Raw genomic sequence first — 15,111 nt, 5'->3', positions numbered from 1 at the left:
CAGTCATAGAGAGAAATTCCTACTACCGCATGGCAAGCGGTACCAGAGCACCAAGTCTGGACCAAAAGGCTTCTCAACAGTTTTTACCCCCAAGCCATAAGACTCCTGAACAGGTAATTAAATGGCTACCCGGCCTATTTGCATTGTGTGTGTCCCCCAACCCCCCTTTTATGCTGCTGCTACTCTCTGTCTATTATATATGCATAGTCACTTTAAATATACATTCATGTACATACTACCTCAATTAGCTCGACTAACCAGTGCCTGTATATAGCCTTGCTACTGTATATAGCCTCGCTACTGTATGTAGCCTAACTACAGTATATAGCCTATAGCCTCACTACTGTTATTTTCCACTGTCTTTTTTTACTGATGTTTTTATTTCTTTACTAATCTATTGTTCACCTAATACCTTTAACTTAAAAATGGCACTATTGGTTAGAACCTGTAAGTAAGCATTTCACTGTAAGGTCTACTACACCTGTTGTTTTTGGGGCACGTGACAAATAAACTGATTTGACTGACTTTCTCCTCGTATCGTTTTTCTAGGAAGGAAGTACAGTGGGTCAAAAAAGTATTGTCAGCCACCTCTCGGATGGACACTAATGTAACTATGGCAGCACCAAAGGTGCTTTCATTTAAGGTCTCCCCTCCCCACGAGTGACAGAACAGAGATAATCATGGTGCAACTAGAGAACATTAGCGACACGCACTACATATTTCCGCTGGCTACCCCACCACAGAAAGCACTGAGCTAGGCTGAAACACCTGCGTTTTGGATCTGCCTTACTCAAGAAAGCAAAAGAGACCGTTTGTATGCAGCTTATTTAAATAAATATTTATTTTTACAAACTGAGACATTAATGCCCAACATGCAAAACAGGTAAGCCCAAAAAGCAAATTGAAAATGACAAATCTACAGCATCGTTTCAAACCACCTAAGGTCCATTAGTATTACATTCCCACCAAACTCAGTTTAGGATGTGTTTTGCATTGGATGCATCTCAATCCACCGCATCTGCCTGTGTGTAAGGTGTGTTAGTAAGACCATGAGACATCCCAAAAACCAGTCTACTCGCTTCACTAGCAAACACATTCATTTTCTCTACAACATCTTGGGACTAGTCTGAAATTCCTAACTTTTCTGTAGCATATGAACAGTCTACACACTACAACTCCTCTGGAAAGGTCAGACTCAAACATCACTTGAAGGTCCCACAGTATCAGTTGAATAGACTTAGTGCCAGAAAAGTATCCTGATCTCTCAGACCTAGCTAGGACAGACAGAACAAACTATGGGCTAATCGTAAATAATTACATTAGTTGAGTCAAGGGAGGTGTGAATATGGAAAATTCACCTTGGTATGACCTTGTAAACCACACAATATAGCTTAGAAACCCCTGGCTTAGACTTATGGGATGATCAGTCTAAAAAGTTAAGCATCCCTTTGGCTGAGAGCCAACCAGCAAGACCCAGTGTCAAGAAACTAGTGTTAGTTCAAATATACTTTACAGCCAGCCTTCCCCTGAACATCTTTGTAGGCTAGTTAGTAAATGACTGGTTACAGGTCAATGTAGCTAGGGTAAAGTACATCTAATTAAAGCAGCCTGCAAGAGAGTCAACTCTCAGGAAACTGAACTGTTTTGGCCACAAGGAATGAAAGACAAGTCATGTCCTAGTTGAATTGGCATAAATGCTACAACTCAAAGGTGAACATTCCTATACCCCATTCTAAAATAAGGATTTAATTTGTGGCACATCAAACCTAGTCTACCTTAAAGAAATCCCTGGGCTTAGCTATGTGATCAATAAAGGGGCTGGACACAAGTGGAACAGAGCAAATTACATGTCAGGTCAAGCTTTAGAATTTAGAGAAAGGAGAAGAAACATGTTAAAGTATTTTTATTATACAAGAAAAAAATGTATGCTACATTTCAAAGGTTCATTGAACCTGGCCTTAAAAACAGATCTAAGCATATCACATCATGATTTATACAATTAAATCTCACATGCTAACCCATACAATTCCATATTCTAGAAATAAATTACATGTGTACATCAAGCCTCTGACAAAGTACTCACTGCAGGTGCAGAAATGCCACTGTTCGTGCATGTGCCACAGATTCTATACCTTATTTTCAAAGTGCCTAAACTACCGCCTGGTGTCTACACAGGAACAGCGGGACCAAACGGTTTGAAGAGCAGAGTGCACCCTCATCATGGACTGCCTCAATGGAGAGGACCGTACAGTTCGGCCTATGGGCATGGGGCCAGTGTGTGAGGTGTGAAGGCCTACTGGTTTGAAGGTGTGAGGGCAAATAACAACTCCCATCAGTGAAGTAGAATAGGTTCTCGTCCAGCACGGAAGTCCACCAAATCTCTTCGGTTAGGAGCGCACATGACTGCCTTTCTGAAAAGTATATACAAAATGTGCTCTTAGTAAAAAAGTTTGCCCCATCTCGGCTGCTGAGTTTAAAGTCTTGCCGGTGTCGGTTCACTGCGCATCAGCCCTCTAGAAGCGCCCCTGTAGTGAGCCCCCCACCATGATGGGTATGATGAGCGCAACCGAGCTGGACTGCAAGGATGCACTGGCTCCTTTGGGAATGTTGTTGTTCTTGGTGACATCGGGCATCTTGGTCATGTTGGAACTCGCACCGCCAGCTCTGGTCGTAGCATTCATGGCAGGGGACTGTGTTGTAGTATTTTGCGCGTGGACCTAAAACGGGAGAGCAGAGGGGCTTGTCACATGTGAAACAGGTAAACCTGAAACATTTGACGAGTCGGGACAATTATCAATAGGACTTCACTTTCGTCCGACTAATTTTTAAAAGGGCAAACGTTCATCTAGGCACACGGAGTAGCCTAAGCAGTAAACACACAATAGCTCTTTGGAAATATATTCCAACAATATGCACCTTAATTTAAGACAGGTTGTAAGTGCCATCACCTTGTGGACAACGGTTTCCATAGCCTATAGGATAATGGGCAACGCCCTGCATTTGAATTGCGCAGGGTAGAATTTTTAAAAAAAATACCGTCACGCTTAAAATACAATTAGCCAGCCTAAGCATGACGTAGTAACGTCAGATCAAGGACTCAGTAACCTATCTGAAGAGGCGTCACCGCTCCACATTGCGATGGCACACTAGATTTTGCCAACATGTTGTCAATCATACTGACTGAAAACATCTGAGGTCAATTATACGCGCCGTCATTCGATTGTCAATGTCGAAAATAATATATTTATGGTAACAAATGCCTGATTAATAAGCCACAATGAAAGTTGCACCGGTCCTGTTGAAATACATTTGCTCTCCAGAATAATGGGTAGTCTAATTAAAATCTGGGTTAATCTGAAACAAAACATGGTAAAAAAAAAGTACATTATTAGAAGAAAAATTCCTACCTGTGATGAAAAATGCATGGCAAGGAGAAGAAATCCAATGTAAGCCATCAACATTTTAGTCATCTTGTCAACGGGATCTTCCCTGCACCAATTGCGCGTAATGTAGTTTTGCTGCCTTCGTCTTTTCTCAAGATAAATGACTGGAGGACAAACCCAGGGGATTTTATACCACCACCGAGTGTGACGTCGGGCAACACTGAGCATCTCCCAAACCACCTGTTCAGCCTTCCAATCAAATGGAAACCTACAGTTTATCAGAAACATCCCATAAACTACACCTCTGAGACCTCTTCTTATACGTTTTTGGGGTGTGACTGTCAGCAATACAAATAGCCTTTGTGTTTATAATCATTGTCTTTTGATATGAATTCACTGGTTTACAATTTGAAGAGTTTGAGACAATTATTCTCTCTACCTTCCTCCTCAGAGAAGGTTGATTCCATGAGCACGATGGGGACATTTTTCGAACAATGATAATTATACAGTTAGTCTAGTTTTTGTTGTTCAGAATATATTTATGGGGATATTTTGCATGGTAAATGGCAAAGAAAAGTTTTACAGATAAGCAGCTCTTATAGCGTCCTCTTGCGGTAAATATAAGCTTTTCACCACAACGCAATTCGGTTCATATGTCCATTCCCCGTCCGTAGTAGTAGACCTATTGGTCTTACATGGAAGCTATAATTCACCTGCGGTGACTAAGGTCAACTGAATACTCGAAAAGTACATATCATAAAGAAAATATGTGTGCTTGCTAGCTTGTCTTGAAGTAATATGGTTGATAGAAAGGATAGCTGGAGCTGGTGAAATTTGGTTGGGTGTCTCTAGCTTGAACGGTTCTAGAGTTAGGCCTATAATATTACTGTTGGTGGGTTATTTATGCTAATTAATGAAAATGTAAATAGTTATCATTTATAAAGTTTTGAAAATGTTGAAGTTGTTTTAATGTTTGTAGCATTCTTCTCGCCAATGTCCAGTCTCTTGACAACAAGGTTGATGAAATCCGAGCAAGGGTAGCATTCCAGAGGGACATCAGAGACTGTAACGTTCTTTGCTTCACGGAAACATGGCTCACTGGAGAGACGCTATCGGAGGCGGTGCAGCCAGCGGGTTTCTCCACGCATCGCGCCGACAGAAACAAACATCTTTCTGGTAAGAAGAGGGGCGGGGGCGTATGCCTTATGGCTAACGAGACATGGTGTGATGGAAGAAACATACAGGAACTCAAATCCTTCTGTTCACCTGATTTAGAATTCCTCACAATCAAATGTCGACCACATTATCTACCAAGAGAATTCTCTTCGATTATAATCACAGCCGTATATATCCCCCCCAAGCAGACACATCGATGGCTCTGAACGAACTTTATTTGACTCTTTGCAAACTGGAATCCATTTACCTGGAGGCTGCATTCATTGTAGCTGGGGATTTTAACAAGGCTAATCTGAAAACAAGACTCCCTAAATTTTATCAGCATATCGATTGCGCAACCAGGGGTGGAAAAATCTTGGATCATTGTTACTCTAACTTCCGCGATGCATATAAGGCCCTGCCCCGCCCTCCTTTCGGAAAAGCTGACCACTACTCCATTTTGTTGATCCCTGCCTACAGACAGAAACTAAAACAAGAAGCTCCCGCGCTGAGGTCTGTTCAACGCTGGTCCGACCAATCTGATTCCACACTCCAAGACTGCTTCCATCACGTGGACTGGGATATGTTTCGTATTGCGTCAGATGACAACATTGACGAATACGCTGATTTGGTGTGCGAGTTCATTAGAACGTGCGTTGAAGATGTCGTTCCCATAGCAACGATTAAAACATTCCCTAACCAGAAACCGTGAATTGATGGCAGCATTCGCGTGAAACTGAAAGCGCGAACCACTGCTTTTAATCAGGGCAAGGTGACTGGTAACATGACCGAATACAAACAGTGCAGCTATTCCCTCCGCAAGGCTATCAAACAAGCTAAGCGTCAGTATAGAGACAAAGTAGAATCTCAATTCAACGGCTCAGACACAAGAGGTATGTGGCAGGGTCTACAGTCAATCACGGACTACAAGAAGAAAACCAGCCCCGTCACGGACCAGGATGTCTTGCTCCCAGGCAGACTAAATAACTTTTTTGCCCGCTTTGAGGACAATACAGTGCCACTGACACGGCCTGCAGCGAAAACATGCGGACTCTCCTTCACTGCAGCCGAGGTGAGTAAGACATTTAAACGTGTTAACCCTCGCAAGGCTGCAGGCCCAGACGGCATCCCCAGCCGCGCCCTCAGAGCATGGGCAGACCAGCTGGCCGGTGTGTTTACGGACATATTCAATCAATCCCTATACCAGTCTGCTGTTCCCACATGCTTCAAGAGGGCCACCATTGTTCCTGTTCCCAAGAAAGCTAAGGTAACTGAGCTAAACGACTACCGCCCCGTAGCACTCACTTCCGTCATCATGAAGTGCTTTGAGAGACTAGTCAAGGACCATATCACCTTCACCCTACCTGACACCCTAGACCCACTCCAATTTGCTTACCGCCCAAATAGGTCCACAGACGATGCAATCTCAACCACACCACACCCCCCTATCCACATCGATGGAACAGTAGTGGAGAGGGTAGCAAGTTTTAAGTTCCTCGGCATACACATCACAGACAAACTGAATTGGTCCACTCACACTGACAGCGTCGTGAAGAAGGCGCAGCAGCGCCTCTTCAACCTCAGGAGGCTGAAGAAATTCGGCTTGTCACCAAAAGCACTCACAAACTTCTACAGATGCACAATCGAGAGCATCCTGGCGGGCTGTATCACCGCCTGGTACGGCAACTGCTCCGCCCTCAACCGTAAGGCTCTCCAGAGGGTAGTGAGGTCTGCACAACGCATCACCGGGGGCAAACTACCTGCCCTCCAGGACACCTACACCACTCGATGTTACAGGAAGGCCATAAAGATCATCAAGGACATCAACCACCCGAACCACTGCCTGTTCACCCCGCTATCATCCAGAAGGCGAGGTCAGTACAGGTGCATCAAAGCTGGGACCGAGAGACTGAAAAACAGCTTCTATCTCAAGGCCATCAGACTGTTAAACAGCCACCACTAACATTGAGTGGCTGCTGCCAACACACTGACACTGACACTGACACTGACTCAACTCCAGCCACTTTAATAATGGGAATTGATGGGAAATTATGTAAAATATATCACTAGCCACTTTAAACAATGCTACCTAATATAATGTTACATACCCTACATTATCCATCTCATATGCATACGTATATACTGTACTCTATATCATCTACTGCATCCTTATGTAATACATGTATCACTAGCCACTTTAACTATGCCACTTTGTTTACATACTCATCTCATATGTATATACTGTACTCGATACCATCTACTGTATCTTGCCTATGCTGCTCTGTACCATCACTCATTCATATATCTTTATGTACATCTTTTTTATCCCCTTACACTGTGTATAAGACAGTAGTTTTGGAATGGTTCGTTAGATTACTTGTTGGTTATTACTGCATTGTCGGAACTAGAAGCACAAGCATTTCGCTACGCTCGCATTAACATCTGCTAACCATGTGTATGTGACAAATAAGATTTGATTTGATTTGAAATGGTGAAAGAGCAGTAGCATTTAAAATGTATATCACTGTGTTCTTATGGTTGGCATTGGGAGATTCTCTATTGGTCTAAAGCCCATCCTCCATAGCCGCAGGAAGTAGGGGTGCTGGTGTTGCGATGGAGATGGAGTTGAAATCAAATCAAATTTTATTCATCACATGCTTCGTAAACAACAGGTGTAAACTGACAGTGAAATGCTAACTTACGGGCCATTCCCAACAATGCAGAGAGAAAGAAAATAGAGAAATATTGGAAAAGTAGTAACTTTATTATAAAGGTGATTTTCTTTCAGTCAGCATGCCCTACTCAAAACATCTTCCCGCAGCTATGCCATCCTCTCCTTGACTCCTCCGTCCTCCTCTCTTCCGTAACTCGTAAACCACTAAGTAGTCGAGGGGTCTAGGATAGTGTAAATGATTGTAGGTGAACAAAGGAGTGTCCTCCTCCCATTAATTATCTACTTCAGCAGAGGATGCACAAGAGCATCCTCCCAGTGTCTAGAGTGGACAGTGGCATCATGCCCATATGGGGCACAAGGGTATGTGCCCCCTCAGATTTGTATATTTTTTCTACCAAATCTCTTCAGAACGGCTTACTATGTCACCTAAACGTCCCTTCACTGACCATCCTGGGCTGATAGACCTAGAGAGGGTCAACGGTGGTAACATGGGTCGAGTCCTACATTCAAACGTGACATGTTCAGACAATATACATTTCATTTCAAAAGAGATGAGACAGGCTTTGGTGGCCAGTATCAAAAGCACTAGGCCAAAACTCACTGTTCTCATCAATGAGAGCACTTATCTTAGCAAGAGGTCTTGTTTGGTTGTCTACCTTAGAACATCCACACACAACTCAGAACCACTGACCATTTTTCCCAGATGTTCTGGAACTTGAGAGTCACAAATGCAACGCTCAACTGGAAACTGACATATGGCCAGTTTCCACATCTGATTGGCTGGCATTGTTTAAATTGTCTAAAGAGTTGTCTGTTAGGGATGCAGTGAAGTGTTGTACAGAAATCAATCACTTAACATGTTTTATAGACAAGTTCTAATGTCTTTATAAGGTGTTTAATGTCAAGTTTAATGTCTTAGGGGTACGATGGGTGGCGTCATCATATAGAACTGCTAAAGCAGTCTGGTCGATGCATGGTGCACTTTACAATGACTTGTGTACTGCCAGTGAAGATCAACACTGCTGCTACTCGCTGTTTATTATCTATGCATAGTCACTTTACAAATTACCTCGACTAACCTGTACCCGCCCACATTGACTCGGTACCGGTATCCCCTGTATAGAGCCTCGCTATTGTTATGTAAATATCTTGTGGTACTTTTTGATTTTTTAAACTTAGTTTACTTTGTCAATATTTTATTAACTCTGTTTCTTGAACTGCATTGTTGGTTAAGGGTTTGTAAGTAAGCATTTGTATTCGGCGCATGTAACAAGTAACATTTTATTTTATTTGGTCATTTTATGAAGAATATGGGTCTCATGATGGATGCGTGAAAGGAGTTGAAAGAGTTATCAGACACTTTACGGTCAAGAGACATTTGTTTGACAAACACGGTGAGTCCCACAATAAAATAACAATAATGAGACGATGTACAGGGGGTACCGGTACCGAGTCAACGCGCAGGGGTACAGGTTAGTCGAGGTCATTTGTACGTGTAGGTAGGGGTAAAGTGACTATGCATAGATATTTATGCTCTTATCTATTCAGTTATGGGGGTTTGAGTTGAGTCAGGTCTCTTTCTCACCCTCCTCTCTCCCCCCTCTCTCTCTTTTCTCTTCTCTCCCCAGTGCTCGCAATAGTCTCACTTCGATTTTCTATGAATTTACTATTCTAAACTTGGAGAAAAGGGAATGGGAATAATATCAAGTAAGGAACATGGCATTCTCTTGCCCTCAGCTCTCCATGCATTTAGACTGCAGTGATACTGCTACCGAATCTTGTCCCATGCTTAAGCTACTCATCACATGAGGAATTGGATTTTGTTAGCCTGCATAGATGCATCATGCATGCAGTCCTTTATTATAAAGGTGAACATTTTTTTCAGTCAGCACCCCCTGCTAAAAACTACTTCCCGCGGCTATGCCACCTTCTCCTTGACTCTGTCCTCTGTCCTTGACCGGGAGGATAGAATCCTCCCAGCGTCTAGCATGGACAGTGGCGTCATGCCCATAGGGGGCACAATGGCATGTGCCCACTCAGATTTGTCCTGTTTATGTTAAAATAATTACTAAACTTAATTTTTAAGTCCACGTTTTATCATAATTCATCAGAATTATTGTGGAGGGGCACACTAACTGGACCCCCCTATTCTCCCTAGTAAGTGATTATTTCCAAGTTGCACTGAGCAAAGAAATGCTAGGCAGGCCATTGGATAGACTAGTGTGTGCAGTATCGTCAGTGGAGGAGGAGAGGGAGTGTAATGTCACAACTTCCGCCAAAGTTGGTCCCTCTCCTTGTTCGGGCGGCATTCGGCAGTCGACGTCACCGGTTTTCTAGCCGCCACCGATCCACTTTTCATTTTCCATTTGTTTTGTCTTCATTGTACACACCTGGTTTCTCTTCCCATAATTATGTTCCTTATTTTACCCTCTAGTTCCCCCATGGTTTTGTGTGTGTTTGTTCATTGTAAGTTGGTCTCATTTGTGAGCTTGTTTATTTTTCCTTCTTGGGATATTCGTTGTTTTGAGTAAAGTTACGTTTAATACTCATCTCTGTGTGCTGCGCCTGACTCCGCCTTACCTGCTACACCTAGACGCCTTACAGTAGAGTGTCACACACAGCGTTTGATTTGATTTTAGCTGCCGGTTACTAATGACCTGCCACTGGCATTAAACAAAGCATATGTGTCCATGTATGCTGATGATTCAGTTCTTAACTGACTTGCCTAGTTAAATAAAGGTTAAATAAATGTAAACAATTCCACTATATACACATCAGCAACCACAGCTATTGAAGTCAAATGAAACCCTTAAGAGTTGCAGTCTGTTTAGGAATGGGTGGCCAATAATTAACTGGCGCTGAACATCTCTAAGAGCATTGTATTTGGTATAAATAATTCCCTAAGTTCTAGACCCCAGCTGAATCTGGTAATGAATGTGTAATGGGTGCGTGCTGGTGGCAGGGAAGTCAGACGCAGGAGAACAAACTTGGTATAAACGTTTAATAAGTGCTCACAAAACTCAGAAAACCAAAATATACATAATTAAAGTGGGTACAAAACCCGTCGCACACCTGCACATAACATACAATCAAACAATCACCGACAAGGACATGAGGGGAAACAGAGGATTAAATACACATGTAATTGATGGAATTGGAACCAGGTGTGAAGGAAGACAAGACCAATGAAAAATGGATCAGCGATGGCTAGAAGGTCGGTGACGTCGACCTCCGAACACCGCCCGAACAACGAGAGGGACCGACTTCGGCGGAAGTCGTGACAGAATGGTGTACCTGTTGAACAAGTTGAGACTAAATTACTTACCTTAGATTGTCATGGTCAAAACATATAGATTCAATGGTTGTAAAGATGGGGAGAGGTCTGTCCGTAATAAAGAGATGCTCTGCTTCTTTGACACCACACTCCCAAAAGCAAGTCCTGCAGGTTCTAGTTTTGTCTCATCTTGATTATTGTCCAGTCGTGTCGTCGAGTGCTTCAAGGAAAGACCAAGTTAAGCTGCAGCTGGCCCAGAACTGAGCGGTACGTCTTGCTCTTCATTGTAATCAGAGAGCTGATATAAATACTATGCATGCCAGTCTCTCTTGGATAAGACTTGAGACTGACTGCCTTATTTTTATAAGAAACATTGTGTTGAAAATTCCAAATAGTTTGTATAGTCAACTTACATACAGCTCTGACACACACTTACCCAACCAAACATGACTCCAGGGGTATTTTCACTGTCCCCAAATTTAGAAGAAATTCAAGTGTACAGTATAATATAGAGCCATTATTGCATGGAACTCAGTTTCATCTCATTGTTCAAATGAACAAACATGGTTTAAAAAAAAACAGATTAACACTTCATAACAATGCCTCTCCCCTATTTGACCTAGATAGTTTGTTTGTATGTATTGATGTGTAGGCTTCTGCAACAGATAATGGGGATCCTAATACAATACCTCAACTAGCTACCAAGCCATTTTAGGCTATCAAGTTAGAGCTTGTCTAACTATTTTAGTTGGTGTGCCTGCTGGCAAGGTTGCTAGACTAAAGAGAGCAAGTAATTAAATGTTCTAAGAGTCACATTCTCAATATTTGACCAGAGATGCAGAGAAGCATATTTAGTATGAACCACCAGTCAGACAGCTAGCGCAAGGTGAATGCTTAAATAGGTGGAAAGATACTTGGTTTAAAATGGCATCTGATTAGTATCCTAGCAACGGTTCCATTTTGGAATCTCAATGACAGGTGTTTGAAGATAACAGGAAATGGGTTACTAAAACGGCACCTGCTAGAGATTGGTACATATGATTCCAAATCCAGATTTGAAAAGCATGGGAATGTTTAATATCTTTGAAAATGTCTAACTTGATGCGTTAGTGGTCAAAACCGCAGTTGTTCAGGAAAAGTTGGAAGATGTGGTAATACAGTTACTCAAACAGCTGTACTGCAAGTTCCATGGTCAATATGTTGAGTCAGTGAACAGACAAAGTAGACAATTACATACCCTGTAACTTTGTCTAACTTGAGGTAGTGGTCAAAACAGCAGCTGTTTGCAACAATGTTAGATTGATGCTGTTACTTTATCAAAATACAATTCTTCCAACGCCAGATTTGAGTAGTGGAGAATTAGACTATAATTAGCGGATGTGAAACACCGTACAAAACACAGCACCCCCACAGTGAAACACCAATTAGTGACAGCAGAAAAGGTTCAAGCACAGCGTGACGCGACACGAACATGGTTGACTTTTACAATGTGAATAAAAAGATATAATTCTACAAATGTATTGTTGTAAAAGCCCATCAATGTGTGCGAAACTGAGGCAAAAAAAAGGTCATCTGCGAAGACCGTTTAAAGTTTAGTAGCCTAGTCAAGGATGCGTAATGAAATATTGGGACACTACACCTTATATTTTAAAATGTGTTTTAGGTAATCATTTAGCACTAGAGGAAGTGGAATAAGTATTACTGGGCAGCTAGGCTAAGCTTTACAATACTAAGGGCTATGTTAATTTCAAATTTTATTGTAGCCTATGAGAAAGTGGAAACATACATTGACACAAGTACATGTCAAAACTTTATTGAACAATCTATGAGCATATTAGGCTGCAACAGTTATATCATGATGTTTTTACAATAAACGTTATACTACACTAAAATCACAAGTGTACATCAACCCTCTGACAAAGTATCCTTTGCAGGAATAGAAATACCACTGTATGGACACATGCAACAGGTCAGATAAATGGATGTGTTAGCATCAACAATCACTAACGACCCCTGTCGTCTGTACACAGGAACCAGAAAAGTAAGGAGTTTCGTACATCCTCATAGCCTGCCTCCACAGAGTGGACGACACGTTAGGACATATGTGCTTGGGGCCAGTGTCCACGGAATGGGTAGGCCTACTGGTTTGAGCGCAAATATGAATTCCCATGCGTGAAGTAGAACGGTGTTCTCGTCCGGTACTTCCCAATTTGCGTACATGACGGTCCTCAAATAATTTTTAAAGATTGGTTTGTGAAACAGTTTGCCCAGCTAGGCCGCCGATGTTAATCCTGGCTGTGTGTTCAATGCACATGAGTACTCTAGAAACGGCCCTGTATGAGCGAACCCACCACCGCAATGTGGATGAGGAGCGTGACGGGGCTGGACTGCAAGGACGCACTGGCTCCTTTGGGAATGGTGATGTTCTTGGTAGTGACATCGGGCATCTTGGTCATGTTAGAACTCACGTCGCCAGCTTTGATCGGAACAGTCATGGCAGTGGACTGTGTGGTAGTGTTTTGCGCGTGGACCTAAAACAGGAGAGCAGAGGGTCGCGTCATTGAGGATTGGCGAAGAACTTCACATGTTACAAACAAGTCAAGCATAAGCAATTGACGAATCAGGACAATTCTCAATAGGCCTACATACCTTCCGACTAATTCCAAGCGGCAAAAACATGTGCATTATGTTCGGAGAACATATTGCCATGCGCCTTACAAAACTTGAGACATGTCATAAGTGCCATCATCTTGTGGGAATGTTAACTGCCAATACCCTGCATTTGAATTGCGCAGCAGAAAGATACCGTCGCTCTCAAGTTATTGGCCTATGCATCTTGAAGTAACTATAGTAAGGATTCAGTATTTGATGGGAGGCGTCACCGTTTCATATTGCGCTCGCACGCTAGATTTGGCCAGTCAGACAGAAAACAGCAGATACCAATTATACGCGCCATCATTAGCTTGTCAATGAGAACACCCGTCGATAGTCTAAATAAATCCTACACTGATTCATTTATGTTTTAACAATAATCCATATTGAATGTTGCAGCTGTACTGTTGAAATGCCTTTACTCTACAGAATGGATAGCCTTATTAAATATTTTGTTCAACCGAAACAAACATGTTAAAGAGTAAGTCATCTTAAAAAAGTTCTTACGTGTGATGAAAACTGAATGGCAAGGAGAAGGAATCCAATATAAGCCATCACAATTTTAGTCATTTTGTTATTGTTTTTTTTCTCAACCTCAATTACGCGTAGTGTGACTGTCCTGTCTTTTCTCACCGCGAATGACAAGAGGACAAATCCAGGGGAATTTATACCCCTATAGAGTGTGACGTCAGGTCAAAAGGGCACATCCCCAAAACCAACTGTCTGGCCTACCCCTCAAATAGAAACCTACAGTTTATCAGAAACCTCCCATAAACCAAAGGGCCGAGACCTCTTCCTATATATATCATCTTAGGGGGTGACTATCAGCAATACAAATATCCTTTGTGTTTTTAATTATTGTCTTTCTTTATATAATGTCAGTGAATATTAGGCAAATTCACAGGCAAATCATTTGAAGTTCGAGACTATTTTTCTCTAAACCTTCCTCAGAGAAGGTGGACCTCAATGAGCATGATGGGGACATCTACAATACTACTCCTATAGGTAGTTTAGTTTATGGTGCTCAACATATATTTATGGAAGATATTTTGCCTGGTAAATGGCAAAGAAAAGTTTTACACGTAAACAGGTCTTTCCTCTTGAGGTAAATCAAATTAAATCAAAGTTTATTTGTCACGTGCACTGAAAACAACAGGTGTAGGTAGACCTTACAGTGAAATGCTTACTTACATGCTCTAACCAATAGTGCAAAAAAGGTATTAGGTGAACAATAGGTAAGTAAAGAAATGAAAACAATAGAAACTACTTACCACAATTCGATTCATACATTATGTCCCTTCCCCATCCGTAATAGTAGGCATACTGGTCTCACATGGAAGCAGTGGCGGTTCTAGCTTGTATGGCTCCCTAGGCGAACCCCACCTTAAAATGGCAAAAATATGTCTGTGAAACTATATATTCACAGTAAAATGAATGAATTGTGGTTTAATTTGGTAGCATTTCATAGTGTGACTGATTTTACTAATTGCATTAGTAGTGTACAAAGTTAGAGGTGCACTATTTGATAGATTCCCCCGCTCCCCCTACCTCGGGCTTCCAGTGGGGAGACCTGAGGTCAACCCATCTTGTACTTCTGAGTGCGAGACCTTCCCAAGCAGTAGCCTGCCTAGCTCACAAACTAGAATCAGGGCGCCCACGGTTAATTGACCAACAGTCCCACACGGTTACATGATATCATTGACGTAACGTGCAAATGAGCGATAGAAAATCAATCGTGCAAATGTCACAATTCCACATTTTTTTTGCGTGGGCGCCCCGTGCCGCCCCCAGCAAGATGACGCCCTGGGCAGCTGCTCATGTCGCCTTTACCTAAATCTGCCACTGCATGGAAGCAACACTTCACTGGTGGGAACTAAGGTCAAGTAAAATCAGTTGAAGAGCATGCATTTAGTTTGACTTGCATTTAAGAGCAGTTGGAGGCCACGGAATGAGAGTTGTATGGCATTGAAGCT

At 42.2% G+C, this 15,111-nt stretch overlaps 1 long non-coding RNA gene across 1 annotated transcript; it reads right to left on the bottom strand.

The window, feature by feature from the left end:
• Positions 1 to 12,283: 12,283 nt before the first annotated feature.
• On the bottom strand, positions 12,284 to 13,769 carry LOC135574183 (uncharacterized). The gene is made up of 2 exons (XR_010465210.1): positions 13,646 to 13,769; positions 12,284 to 13,017 (listed from the first exon to the last, which is right to left on the bottom strand). It is a non-coding gene; the product is annotated as an uncharacterized LOC135574183 (long non-coding RNA).
• Between the last annotated feature and the right edge of the window lie 1,342 nt (positions 13,770 to 15,111).

Source organism: Oncorhynchus nerka, linkage group LG12 (assembly GCF_034236695.1).
Source record: "Oncorhynchus nerka isolate Pitt River linkage group LG12, Oner_Uvic_2.0, whole genome shotgun sequence".
Taxonomy (NCBI): Eukaryota; Metazoa; Chordata; class Actinopteri; order Salmoniformes; family Salmonidae; genus Oncorhynchus; species Oncorhynchus nerka.
Note: the sequence above shows the minus strand (reverse complement) of the source record. Positions and strands in the feature narration are given on the sequence as shown.